The sequence below is a fragment of the Aethina tumida genome, chromosome 3 (assembly GCF_024364675.1).
Source record: "Aethina tumida isolate Nest 87 chromosome 3, icAetTumi1.1, whole genome shotgun sequence".
In the NCBI taxonomy this organism is placed as follows: domain Eukaryota; kingdom Metazoa; phylum Arthropoda; class Insecta; order Coleoptera; family Nitidulidae; genus Aethina; species Aethina tumida.
This window is the reverse complement of record NC_065437.1, coordinates 19,218,917-19,233,252: the sequence shown is the minus strand read 5'-3', so window position 1 is coordinate 19,233,252 and position 14,336 is coordinate 19,218,917. Positions and strand designations below refer to the sequence as shown.

At 34.0% G+C, this 14,336-nt stretch overlaps 1 protein-coding gene and 1 long non-coding RNA gene across 3 annotated transcripts in view; one reads left to right on the top strand and one right to left on the bottom strand.

Moving 5' to 3' along the window:
• The window catches only part of LOC109593860 (AN1-type zinc finger protein 6), a 39,506-nt gene that overhangs the window by 5,506 nt on the left and 19,664 nt on the right, over nucleotides 1-14,336 (bottom strand). Inside the window, exon 1 of one of the 2 annotated variants that reach the window (XM_020008977.2) lies at nucleotides 13,244-13,624. The exons of the other annotated variant lie outside the window; for it this stretch is intronic. The gene's annotated coding sequence lies outside the window, so the exon portion shown is untranslated. Of the gene's footprint in view, nucleotides 1-13,243; nucleotides 13,625-14,336 lie in introns of those variants that run through there. 2 annotated transcript variants of the gene reach the window in all.
• On the top strand, nucleotides 13,816-14,288 carry LOC126265070 (uncharacterized). The gene is made up of 2 exons (XR_007547621.1): nucleotides 13,816-14,078; nucleotides 14,171-14,288. It is a non-coding gene; the product is annotated as an uncharacterized LOC126265070 (long non-coding RNA).

Below are 14,336 nucleotides of genomic sequence, written 5' to 3'. Positions count from 1 at the left end.
ACAATAACCGAAATTTAATTTTTTTCTATGAATAAATGGACTTTTTTTATAAAAAAATAAATTTTAGTACTAAAATTATATTTATTATTATTATATTATTATATATTTAAATAATATTTTAAATAATATTAAATAAATGTGCTGCTTGTAATGCTTTTATAACACATATTATAGTTTAATTCAACGTATCGAGCGCCCTTCTATCAAAAGAGCTCCGCACGGTCGCCCAACATTCACACACGCCTTTTCACCGTTACGCCTTCGGGCGGTGTAGGTTTCAATTGGGCCGCCGGGCACCGCTGGCCACATTTCAAAATACACACATAGCCACACGTACGTACGTAACGTACATGTGTGTGTGTCCGGACAATCCGATGCGACCGTGAGCCTCCTCCGGTCGTTCGGTGGCCGTTCACCCCGGGCGCAGCACAAAAAAGACCGCTTCCGATCGACGACGGGACAACGGAGCAGCCTAAGCACACGGCAACGGGTTCCATTGACCGGGCGGTGCGTGTACCTCCGAACACGTACTTCCCCGGTTTAGGAGGAGTGAGATACTATAGTTTAGTGAAATTGAACTGAAGATTCAAAATTACTTTATTAAAATATTCTAGTTTGAAAACTTTACCATGTACCGACTAATTTTAAAAAAAGAATACCAAATTAAAGTAATCCCATTATTTTCTTAGCCGAGAGAATCATCTTAAGAAAATAGCCAATAAAATTATATTAATTAGAATATTTTTTAAATAGTTAATAGCATCATTTAGATTAAAGTACAATGGAGGATTTTTGGGAAAATATAATATTTTAAAAGAGTATTAATTTATTTATTTCTGTGGAAATTGACTTGAAAATGAATAATAATTATTTCTAATCATTTCCGTTTTATTCTATTTATCCTTTATATGTAGATTAATCACAGTTATGAATCAGCGAGAAAAATACACTTAATTATATTGATATTTTGGTAGATAAACCACAGAAAAAATAATTTACAAAACAAACTAGATAATATTGTTTAGACTTTGCCACAATAAACAACACTATTTATTTTTACCATTTACGTTTAACTTTCGATGAAACGATTGTTTTCCACAGCTGTTTGCACGTTATTAATTATTTATATGCACCCCGAAGTCCGTATTAAGAAAGTGTGAAAGTTATAAGCGGAAACAAGAACGCAGATGCGAAATCAAAACGATGTCCGACCGTTACATTTGTTAGCGGTCACATCGAAAACATCTTTTTATGTTTTGTTAATTTCCAAGTGTGAGTAATACCGACGAAAAGTCGGTTACTGGGACGTACGACGAACGGCACATTGCAATTTGGCCCGACCGTCTTGGTGTTGTCTATGATGCAATCCCATAAACCGACGAGACATTTCACTACCAGTCAAATTTAAGATCGAATTGCTACGTGACGACACACACACACACATTCCACACCGATTGTTATTCCACCGACAAAGAAATGGTTGCACTGAATTGGGAGCAGGTAAAAACGAAATGGAGCGTCCTGACCTCTTAAAGTAATGTTTTATTATATTTATAAAAAAGTGTTGTTTCCAAATTAGTAGCGTAGTCCATTTAAGATTATAGCACCCACGTAACACTTTTAATGAAAAGATGGGCGATAAAAAGCTTTACACTTGCCATAAATGTTGTTTTCAATATCATCCAAATGAGGACTTACCATAACAACTTTTATAGTGTAAAAATGAAAATTGTTTAAGGAGTTTAGCATCCTCCTAAATGGGTGCTTACCAAACTTGATCGTAGTCTGTAACATCTGTTTGTGTAAATGTATTTCATGTGTTCAACTATCAATGATAGATAAGTGAATTTTTTAACTTTTTTTTTCATAAACGAATTTTCATCAAGTTACCTCATTTTTGAACTGTAAAAATGTTATAGTATCCCTCGACTAGTGGACGCAGAGAACATTACATTTTACATTTTTATTGTCCATCGTTTCAGCTATATTCATTAAAATCTGACCAGTTATAATTGAAATGTATAATCCAAGCTAATAATATAAATATTATAAGATAAACATTTCTTCTTTTACATTTAAATAACGGCTGAAATGTGTGTTTACCGTGTACTAAACAAATTTGGCAGCTCCTACGTATCGGAAACACCGTTGTAAAAAAAATCACATTAGCCAAAGGTCACAGTCGACTATTAATAGAATTGTTTGTGAATAAAACCGATCGGAAATATTCTAATCAAGTGTGTTATTCCCAAATAGCTGCACTTCCTGTCTGATAGGTCGGACCACTGGTAAACAATCGTCGACGGTTAGTGAAAAACAATAACATCGATGACGCAGTACACCTGTGTGATTCATTAAAATATTCCAGATAAAGATAAAACCGTTTGGTAGAACGAAACACTTGCCCGGAATGCGCTTAACGGACTCTCCTCAACATGACTAATGCAATCCTCGGAAGCGGTGAACGCTTGCGGTTCCGCGAAACGTAAAAATCGTACATTTACGATGACGTAAATGATGACAAATCGTCGTGTATATTTATGACGACGAATTCGTCATCGATTGCGCAAGGCGCAGGCGTGAACGAACCAATTGCGCTGGCTGCGTCTATTGTCACAATCCGTAACTCGAATTCCAGTGGTCGATGGAATGAATAAACATCAAACGTTTAATTTTAAGATTAGATTTTAGAGTAATTGATATTAAAATATTTGTACTGTGTATCTACAGTTGACTTATCATTGGTTGAAGTATGACGTCAATTCAAATCCACTTAAATAAATAAGGAATTTCTTTAAATCAATAATATTTATATTGTCACAATTCCTTTTAGAGTGATCTTTGGACAAATTTGGATGTTTAATTTTGTGGATAACCTTAAATTACAATATATTCTTGCTTGAGTAATTTGGAGAGTCAAATACTTTATCTTAATTTTGTGAATTAGCTTAAATAACGATATTATTCTTGATTTTATAATTTGTTGAATTGAATTAACATTATCAACAATAAATAAAAATGACCTCAAAACACTTTACTAGGTAGTACCTACAGTTGACATATCATTCATCGTGGAATGATGTCAATACAAAATAAATAAAGAAATTCTTAAAAACATTCATTATTTTTAGTATATTCTTACAATTCCGAGGTCCAGGATTCGATAGAAGAAAATCAATAGTTTAATTTTGTGGGTGAGTTTAAAAAACAAAAGATATACGCTTTTACAGAAAGAGTCGAATAATTGACCTGAAAATATTTGTACTATGTACTAATACACTTATCATATCACTCACTGTGGTATGACGTCAACTCAAACTCACAAAACAAATAAGCAAATTCTTAAAAGCGATAATATTCATTAAGCATATATTACTTTAAGGAGTCCAATAATTGATCTTAAAACATCTACAATTGAATTATCATTCGTCATACTATGACGTCACTAAATAAATAAACAAATTCTTAAAAACAATAATATTGATTAAACGTTCTAAACAAATAGGAGAGCATCTATTTTATGAATTATTTATATCTTATGAGAAAACACCTGTCGTTATATTTTTTCACATCTCCAACCAAGCGTTTGATGCCAAAACTTTTACAGAACGTAGTACCGATAGGTCACGCAAATATAATGAAGGAATTCATGCAAATTAATGTAGTGTCACAATTCTATTTCAATCTTTATGTTGGCATCCACGTCCAAAGTAAAAATCATATTAATTAAACCTTAATAGAAGTCTGGCATTTAAATCCATCCACCTTTAAAGACCACTAACTGAATAAGACTTAGCAATCTATTGAGGATCAAACACAAACAACGGACAGACCTGCACGGTACAATGTAAACAAAGAGAGCGATTTAATGAATGCAGGAGACCTACTGGCAAACAATAACGTACTTGGCTTGTGACGTAGCGCTTCGCACCGATTTCGTTCCCCCTTTCCCCCACGGATTTGCCGTTCTCAGACGAGGGGCCGTTTCCCCCCGTCTACGTCCTTCGTCGTTTATCTAGGAAATCGACTGTCCCACATTTTTCGTCGTTTCGCCCGGCAACGTGGCTTTGTCTTAACTCAATTTGTTAGACCCAATGACACATATACTGACGTGTACCAGAACAAAGAGGCTGTCGTTAAAAAAATTGGTGATAACGATTACAGTTCTGTTCATCGAGACATTTAATATTTTCGAGAGTGGTAGGGTAACCGATGCCTTGACACAATTTCCTCATGCCGCCGCCTATTGTGCCATTTCGAAACGTTAGGCTCTCGGCAACATTGTGCGTTTTGCGAAAGCCAAAGTTGGCTACAACTATATAAAATGATGAATGCACTATTAGTCGATAACAGATGGCCGCGGTTTCAACAGTTTGGGTCGGCCGAATCGGCCTAGTTCCCGATTTAGGAGACAAATTAATCGATTTCATACCGAATGTGTGGGGGATCAAAGCTGAGTCAGTCGGATTTCCATTAGGGTGCTACTTACCTGAAACAAAAAAATGGAATGAATTTAGTAACTTTGTTTATCAGTATGGACTATGAAACAAAAAAATCGGTTCCTTAGTTCATCTAATTTCAAATCAATTACTTGTCACGATAACGTAGATATAAACACGATTAGAATTTAATTTATTTCTTTCTTAGATAAACTTTTTTATATAGGAAATTTTTGTCTAGGAAATGTTTGTCTAATTTTAATAGCCAAATTAACTTGCGACGAAAAAAATAAATATATTTATGACCGGTTATCTAACGTGCATGTAGAATTCCATATGTACACGGTGTGACCAATTTAAGATGGCAACTTTTATATTTATTAATTGATTTTAATGAAATGGAGAATGGGAAATTATCTAAATGATTTATTGGATCAGAAGTTACAAATTTCTTAAATGAAAGTAATTTTTAACAGTCACAGGATTCTATTGGCAAACATTGGCAATTTAAATTAATAAGACTGTGGTAAAGTTGTAGAATTTATTTCCTCTGATCAACTAAATCATAGAATAAAGAGTCACATTTAAGAACAATATATAATCATTTAACAATGCTGTACTTAAAAACAGTTTTATTGTTAGTGTTAACAAGAAAACAAGTTTATTTTTGTGTGTTACACACACCAGTATACCATTCAATTATACACTGTGACAGATATTAGTTAATACTTGATATTCTCAGGCATTTTTGTCCTGTATTCCATGATTTATTGAATCAGAAATACCAAATTTTTAGTTCGTACAAGTAATAAAATTACATTTTTCGTCCAGAACTTGTTAATATTTTACTGCCAAAAATTACAGTAAACATTAATTATCAATATATAAATAAGAAAATATAAGATGGAAATACATGGGAGAAACTGCATATAAAAATAAATTTCACTCCGAGAACAAAAGGGATTTTGGATTTTCTAAGCAGAGTAAAATTTTCTGATCTATTTCGACAACAAAAGCCAACCGAACCCTATTGTATTATCGATGGCGAACAATGAGCGGTAAAAACGAACGTGCAATTTAAACGGCCGATGAATGCGGGCATTTGTTTCCTCGACAATGTCGCTCTCGACGTCGTCTAGACTCCGATGCACCGAGAAAACGGACGTTAGGCCGCGGCGTAGTAAATAACATTCCATCCGGGGACCGTTATGCAATGGCGACGTGAACGTGGCGCGCACCGAATCGAGGACGAGAGACGATCACGATTCGGTGCTGCTATGGCGGAGTCGTCCTCCACCACCGCCACCATCGTCGACCCCGTTTTATCGAACGCGCATTTCATTATGCGTGCCTTATCATCGGGTATATACTTTCTACTTTTGGCGACGTTCGCCCGTCGTGCGTTTCGTTTACGTGTCCTCTTCTCGGTTTTTTTAGGAGTGCTGCTTTAAATTGGGGCCGCGCGTTCGATTTCAACCGTCGGATGGGTGACAGGTGAATTGTGCGCACCGACAACGCTCAAGTTTCGTGGGAAGTATTGCGCCTCGAAAAAAAAAACTTATGCGAGATTTCGATGTAACTGTAAAGTGTTACGGGTCAGCTCGACGGCCCTCAGTTCACTGATTGATCGTTTAAAGATTCAAATGTTCCGCCGGATTCTTTCTGAATGACATTCTACATTCAAAATATTTTTATTACGTTAATTAGGTCTTTGTTGAGACTTTCAGTAGCAGTTTTGCGATTTTCATTAATCACTATTAATTTTATTGATTTTACTATTATCTTTATTAACTTCCCTCCTCTTGTTGACAATTTATGTCTATTTACTTTTAAGATTTTCAAGAGACACAAGTACACGCAATGATTACACTGATTACTTGTTCCAGTATCAAAAAATATCTTATATATTGAAGCTTTTTATTCTTTTTTTCTACCAGTCATATCTTCTCTCTTTTTTCTATTTTATTTTGAGATTTTCCTGAATTACAATTAATTTTGTTGTCTTTACTACTCCTTTGTTAATTTTCTTCCTATGATTGACAATTATTTACTAATGTTGACTTTATATCTATCTATGACTACATTGATTGCTTGTTTCAGTATCAAAAAATATCATTTATTGAAGCTGTTTATTCCTTATTTTTCTACCCGTCATATCTCCTCTCTTTTTTCTATTTTATTTTGAGATTTTCCTGAATTACAATTAATTTTGTTGGCTGTACTATTTTTTTGTTAATTTTCTTCCTATAATTAACAAATTGACAATTATTTACTAATGCTGACTTTGAATCTATTTAATTTTTAGATTTTGATGAGACACAAGTACCAGCAAATGATTACATTAATTACTGGTTACAGTATACAAAAATATCTTCATATATTGAAGCTTTTTATTCTTTTTTTCTACCAGTCATATCCCCTTCTCTTTTTTCTGTTTTATTTTGAAATTTTCCTAAATTATAATTAATTTTCTTGGCTTTACTATTTGTTTGTTAATTTTTTTCCTATGGTTGACAATAACTTACTAATGTTGACTCTTCATATCTATTTAATTTTTAGATTCTCATGAGACACAAGTACCAGCAATGATTACATTAATTACTGGTTTCAGTATCCAAAAATATCTTCACATATTGAAGCTTTTTCATTCTTTTTTCTATCAATCATATCTCTCCTCTTGTTTCTATTTTATTTTGAGTTTTTCATGATTTACAATTACTTACTAATGTTGACTCTTCATATCTATTTAATTTTTAGATTTTCATGAGACACAGGTACCATCAATGATTACATTAATTACTGGTTTCAGTATCTAAAATTATCTGCATACATTGAAGCTGTTTATTCTTTTTTTCTACCAGTCATCCTCTCTCTTTTTTTCTATTTTATTTTGTGATTTTCGTGAATTACAATTTATTTTATTATTACTATTATTTGTTTGCCAATTTTCTTCCTCTAGTTGATAATATCTTGCTTATGTTAACTATTTAAATCTATTTAATTTTTAGATTTTGATGAGACACAAGTACCAGCAATAATTACAGAAATATCTGTGCATACATTGAAGTTTTTTATTATTTTTTCTACCAGTCATATCTCCTCTCTTTGTTCGATTTTATTTTAAGATTTTCATGAATTACAATTAATTTTATTGGTTTTACTATTTGTCTGTTAACACACTATAAGCGGGTCGGGTAAAAATACCCGTCTCGAGAACTGTTGATTATTAGCTGGCCGGGTAATTTTTACTTTTTTAAATGTACTTACTTTAAAAGCGGGGTGAGATAATTTTACTCTATTGGTTTACATACGGAACTGAAAGAATTATCTCTTAATTTTTGTTATAATTCAACAACTTAGTTTGGACTATTTTGCTGCCCGCCTATAGTGTGTTAATTTCTTTCCTTTGGTTTACAATTACTAAATTATATTGACGCTCTATTTAATTTTGAAATTTTTATGAGACATAACTACTAACTATGATCACATTAATTATTGATTTCAATTAGTCATCACATTTCTCATCACTTCTTTTTGCTTCTATTAAATTTTGAGTTTTTCATAAATCATAATTAAATATATTTGATTTACGACCTGTTTTGGTAATTTCCTTTTTATTGTTGACATATTTATTAATTGCTAGATGGTACAAATACATTGTACATTTTCAACGCTAATGAGATAAACAAAATTCCCGTACCGTTTCGTGTCGGAACGAAACAGGTTGAGATCGGCACGCATAACGGTCCGTTGTGGACCCACTTTCGGCAAGAGATAAGAGCCAGCGCCGAGTTATTTAGCGAGGAACGGTTCAACCGGTGAAAGTGGGCTTTTTGTAACAACATTGGACTTGGATACAAGCAAGTACGGCGGGCACTTCCAAACGGGAACTGTTAATCTTTAATTTAACAAACGAGAGAGAGAACCGCCCACCGGACGCGCATATTCAGAGCAACGCCAAATCGAAAATTTTATGTATTATTCATGGGAAAATTGTGGGCAACCAGATAAAGGGAGTTTACGAATACATTATGCATTCGTAATGCGAGGTGGCACGAGTAAAAGTTATCTATAACGATTGCGTCAATGTTTTAATACGCTGAATGCGCCTCAGAAAAATCGTACGGGCTAATTAAAAAGTAAACACGCGTTTCGTAACGCCGTATCAAAGGATTTGGTAGGGTTATCATTCATTTAAGCGTGGAATGCATAAATTTCGCTCGACATATTCAATTTCTACACGGCTACGGTTTCCTAACGGCCGCACAACTAGCGGACATTGATTTAATGGCATTTCACAACGCCCAGATCAGACTATTTAGCAAACGGGGAAACTATCACGGCCGGCAAACACAAAAAGCGGCGTTGAGAAATTTTAATATCGCTAATAATAAAAGCATGGCGTGCAGGCGAGAAAGTAAAATAAACACAAGACAAGAAGTCCTTGTGAATTGTGGACGACGTATTGCCGTGGCGTTTCGCCTGCGATTGAGAAACAGCCACGGTGTGCAGGCTGTACAGAAACGATGCCGCGGATGAAATCGATCGATTGCGAAACCGTTTCTAGTTAACTTCAATCGGAATGGACGTTTTATTTATTCAAATGGACGGCCTCAAGGCTGACCGCGAAGGATGTACGGCCAAGCGCCTGCAATTAGGCGAAATTAACGTGAGACGAGACTGGAACTGATGATGACACTCGATACGTTACGTTGTAGTCAAATGATTGAAATTAGTTGATTTATTGTCTGGTGTTATTCCTCCGTGGCATCATTATGACTTCCCAAGATGTAACGAAGAAGAATTAAGAGAATTTTTTAGCTTTTTTACTCTGTATTAATGCATATAATATAATTTATACTGCAAAGAATTCAGCTGTATTACTTGGAGAACCGATAAATAACAATGACAATATTTGAAATGAAAGACCTAAATGTATAATTAATAATCATTATTTTTGACATAATATGTCAAGTACTTACTTTATGATGACAAGGTTATTACAGTTAACAATGGTGACATTTTTGAAATTAAAAATCTAAAAGAATATAATATTAAATTTTTAATCTTACCTGTCAACTTGTTAATATTTTAAGTTCACAGGATATTTTTCGTTCAAAAATTTCGCTTATGGAATAGATAGAACATAGCAGAATAATGATAAATAAAGACACTTGTCTCATCAGTTAATTTATATTGTTTCCAAACAATAATTACGTTAATTACTGCTTTCGGTAACCAAAAATAACTGCGAATATTGAAGGTTTTTATTATTTTTTCTCTTAGTCGCATCTCCTCTCTTTTTTCTATTTTATTTTGAGATTTTTATGAATTACAATGAATTTTATTGACTTTACTGTTTGTTTATAAATTTTCTCTCTGACAATTACTTATGTTGACGCTTTGTGCCCATTTAATATTGAGATTTTCATGAGTATGCCAGTTAGGTATAGGATATTTATATACGTAAATCACTTAAAATTATTAAAATAACCAAAAATATACAAAAATATAATTTTAATACACTACATGAGTGACATTGACTAATCATGTACAAATCTTGTTCTACTTTTTAGATGGTTTTAAGATTAAATTCTACAATTTGTGTATGATTTTTTTAAAACTTATTACTAAATAATCAGCAGTTGCTAGACTTATTTTGGTAACAACTTTCTATTAATTACATGTCTCATTATGTAGTTAGGTCGTAAAAATTAATTAAACCGTTTTCGCGATATCGCCCAGACATCGTGGGCCACCCTGAACAGTAACTACTCAAATGTTGTCAATTGTAAACTACAATTATCTTACTGTGACATCATTTTTAATGCGTCATACAACAAATTTATCAATGAAAACAACAAACAAATACGTAGTACGTATTTTTAAGGTTGATCATCACTAAATCTGGATCATAATCTATTCTAAATTTTTTAATTCTACACTTTTTTTTATTTTTTATGGTACTGCACGGGAGTAAATTTTTATCACGCAACACTTGCAAAACGGTTATCTCGAAACCTCAAGGCGAGACACACTCGTTGCGTGCGTGACACTTGCTGCTAATTGCGTACAAATTAGCCAAAAAACATTTGACGTGTACTTTCGCAAGTCCATGTTTGTTTGCACAACAAAACAATCCGCCACGGATAAGTTTGACCTCGAATATCCCGACGAGACTCCGCTGTATATAAGTCAAAGTTTGTTTGTGTGTTATTATTTATTGTACTTTCATCGACTGAACACAGTATAACTTCGGCAATGTGGACACAATTATTAATTTGAGGATTTTGAGAATATGAAAATAATACATACTAAAAGCAGGATAAACCACAAACAAATGCGCAGTCTTAAGAATTACTAACTGAGAAAGAAACAACTAATCCTAGAAGTATTAGAGAGTAACATTAAAAAAGTGTAAGAGTTGGGAGTTGATGTAAAAATAGAGAAAACTGTTATGTTGTCAAAGTATTCTTATCCAAAGGACTGAAGAATAATGTCCCCATGGAAGAAGCATTGTTTATGAGAAGCTTAAAGAAAGTAACTGATGTAACCGAACACAAAAGACTTGACTTAAAATAGACACATATTTAAACAAAAAGTAGACATTTAAGCTGATTATATATAGTAAATAATAATGGTATATTGCGTAGTTTGTTATTCGTTCCTGAGATGTACGGTATATTTTTACTTTATTATATGAAGATGCATTTCCATTTTGTTTCCGTGATTTTTTATTGTAATTTTCCTTCATAATAAACAAATAATTTGACAAAATATTGCAATATTTTCAAAAAAGAAAAACTACCACTTTACACTACTCTTTTTGTCGAAAAGTCGACAATGCGGCAACGCAGCCGAAGAACTGCAAGTGACAATAAAACTCGATAAAGGGACAGGTGCGGTTATAATCGTGCACAATGGCAGAAGGTGCATTTGCTCTTCTTCGTCGACGATAGGAGAGGCGGTGCACGGAGTGGCGCTCGTAAACACCATCGAACACCTGGTTTCTGTGCGTTGTCGGGCAGCTGACTCCGAGACTAATCGAAAATATAAATAAAACACGATCGAAAATAAAGCACCAGCGATGACGTAGACGTGTTTTATGGAACGGCCGAACGGGGGAATCACGTACAGGCCACGTTTATGCGGAAATCATAAAATAGTACGAATCCATGCTAATATTAGATTGTTCCGGATTGAAAATACTACGTAAACAACAGGAGAAGTCTTTCTTTATCAAGTATATGCGGGTTGATTAAAAAGCAATTAATAACGTCAAATTGTTGAAGAATATATTCTAGAAACTTAATTATGTAATTAAAAGCGCGGAACAATGACGCAAAATATGGTTATAATGGGATTGCAGGAATAACTTGAAACGTTGCCACAATTATTTTGAATATTTTAAAATTCATTTCAAAGAAACGTAAAAAATCAATCAAATAATTTATGTGGATAATAAAAAAATATATTTGAACTTTCAGATCAAAAGTTACAGTTATTTTTCTATTTAAATAACTTGATTATCTTTACTAATACCATCTCAAATACTTGAAAATGACTAGGCAATATATAAATAAATTACTTTTAAAATATGGTGATAAGTGTACTTATTAAATGTGTGAATTGGACAATAACATTTTTATCATGGAAATAGCATATAGTTTTTCAGAGGAGCGCCACGATCAAACAATTTTGAACGTACAGTATACTTTTCAATCTCTATTCGCTTTGAAGAAAAAAAAGTGTAGATTTATTAACTTTCCTAATGTTTAATTCATAATTAAATGCTAAGAAACAGACACACCAACAATTTTTATGTTACCTCGCCTTCAATGTCACAACACATTGAAAAATTATTTTAATTTGTAACTTCCTGATCGTTTGCCAGTTAATTATGGTAATTCCTTTGAAACAACAATATACCTACGCCACTGCTATAGTCTTATGTTGCGGTAGAGGGTTATTTGGTTATATTTGACCCCTTCATTTATTTATATTGTTATAAGTGATATACAAAAGTTTTAAATAAAACTTGTAGGAGTATATTTACATATCTGTGAAATATGCTCAATAATCCAGTGGCGTGCCTAATGACTAGACACAAACCATTTTTTGAGATATTTTAAATCTTTCGTAGTTTAGACCCTCATAAGTGAAATATGGATATTATACCATAATAACGTAATTGTTGGCATTTGTAGACAAATGAAAAAACAAAATTTATTTTTATTATTTTTTACACAAATAAAAAATTTTATATTATTAATATTATATTTTTTTGATACACTTTATCACATTTTTTTTATATTCGAGTTCAATTAACAAAGATTTTCAACAAAAATGAAACAATGCACATAATATGCCATAAAAAATATATTTTACTATTGTCTTTACTAACTCGCACGCCACTGAATTTTTAAGTAACTTATAATTCTAGAATACTCTTACTAATTTTATTCAAAACAATAATATATATTTTCAACGAATTTTTTTGTTAAACAATACACTTTGTGTAAATTTTACAGGAGTAGATAATCGATGCAAATGGTGTCCGCATTAAAAATAAAATAATTCAATTTCCAGTAATCTTCAGACAATTATCGACTATGAGTCACGGGTCGAAACAATGGAATTTCCGTTCTGGCCCAGGCTATCTATGATTTATTGCGTATGCCGACCTAAGCGTCTTGCGACGAACTTTTTTGAGCAGATTTTCGAGTCAGCACGCGTGATTGTGACACGTGTAAGAACGACGAAACTACCGAGGCACTTTTATCAACACGACCGTGACTACTTACTTGTGTCGTTCGTGTTCACTCCGTCAGCTGTCAAAGTCGATGATATCACAATTTTGTTTAAAATTTTTTTTTCTTCTACACCGTCGCAGCACAATTTACGTGTGGCACACCGAAATCCAGTGTGTGCGGCACCGACACACAAAACACAGCTATTCTTTCACTGAAACCAAATCCGAATCGGTCGGGGACTGTGTCCGAAAAACGAAAGCGCCTACCAGGCAGCAGCTGTACGGCAATCGTTATCGCGGGCCTCCCGGATCAATTGACGCGAACTTTGCCGAAACGCGACACTGGTTGAATGCTGGGCGGCCGTTACCTGCTCTTGATCGGACGGGACACAGGACCAAAATTGTGGGTTCAATCCAAAAAATACTCTGCGTTTCGCGTCGCACGGGGGTGACCACCCGTCTGGGTACCGCGTCTCAATTGTGACTGATGGCGACGAGGAATGGACGTTCGGGCGAAGGCCGACGAGGAAAAGCGGTCATGCGCGTTGCGTCGCTTCGGACGAGGATGTCGAATGGTGGGCGAGGGGCGTGCGACAAGGACGGAGCATGCCGAAACTGTGGAGTAATCATGGCCGACGTACTTGGAAAGTTGCCTCTTCACGATATTCGGTGCCGAATCGGGGTCTCGGCGGTCTCGGCCTAGACAATGCCGTTGTTTAATTGCCGAGAACTGTGAATTGTTGCGGCGGCGGAAAAAAAGGTCGAACGTTTCGGGGGCACTTTTGCTTGCGAACGGGATTATCAGGAAGTTGGCTATACAAAAACTACGTGTCTTTGAACGTGTGAATATTCATCGGTTGGTTTCGAACTACGCAATTTGCTTCGTGGTAATTCATGAACGTAATTCTGTTTTCGTATAATTCAATGGCTTATTACTTTTATGAATAATAAAACACAATTCACTTTTATTATTTTTCAGGTTGGCTCTTTTGCATGCACTTACCGGTAAAAATTACCATTAACAACTTATTTAACGTCATTTCAAAGTGCTTAAATCTTAAGTATTGTCATTAAAGTAATAATAAAAACAAGATTATGTATTTTTGTTTGTCACTTGTAATTTATCAAAACACATAAACAAAACT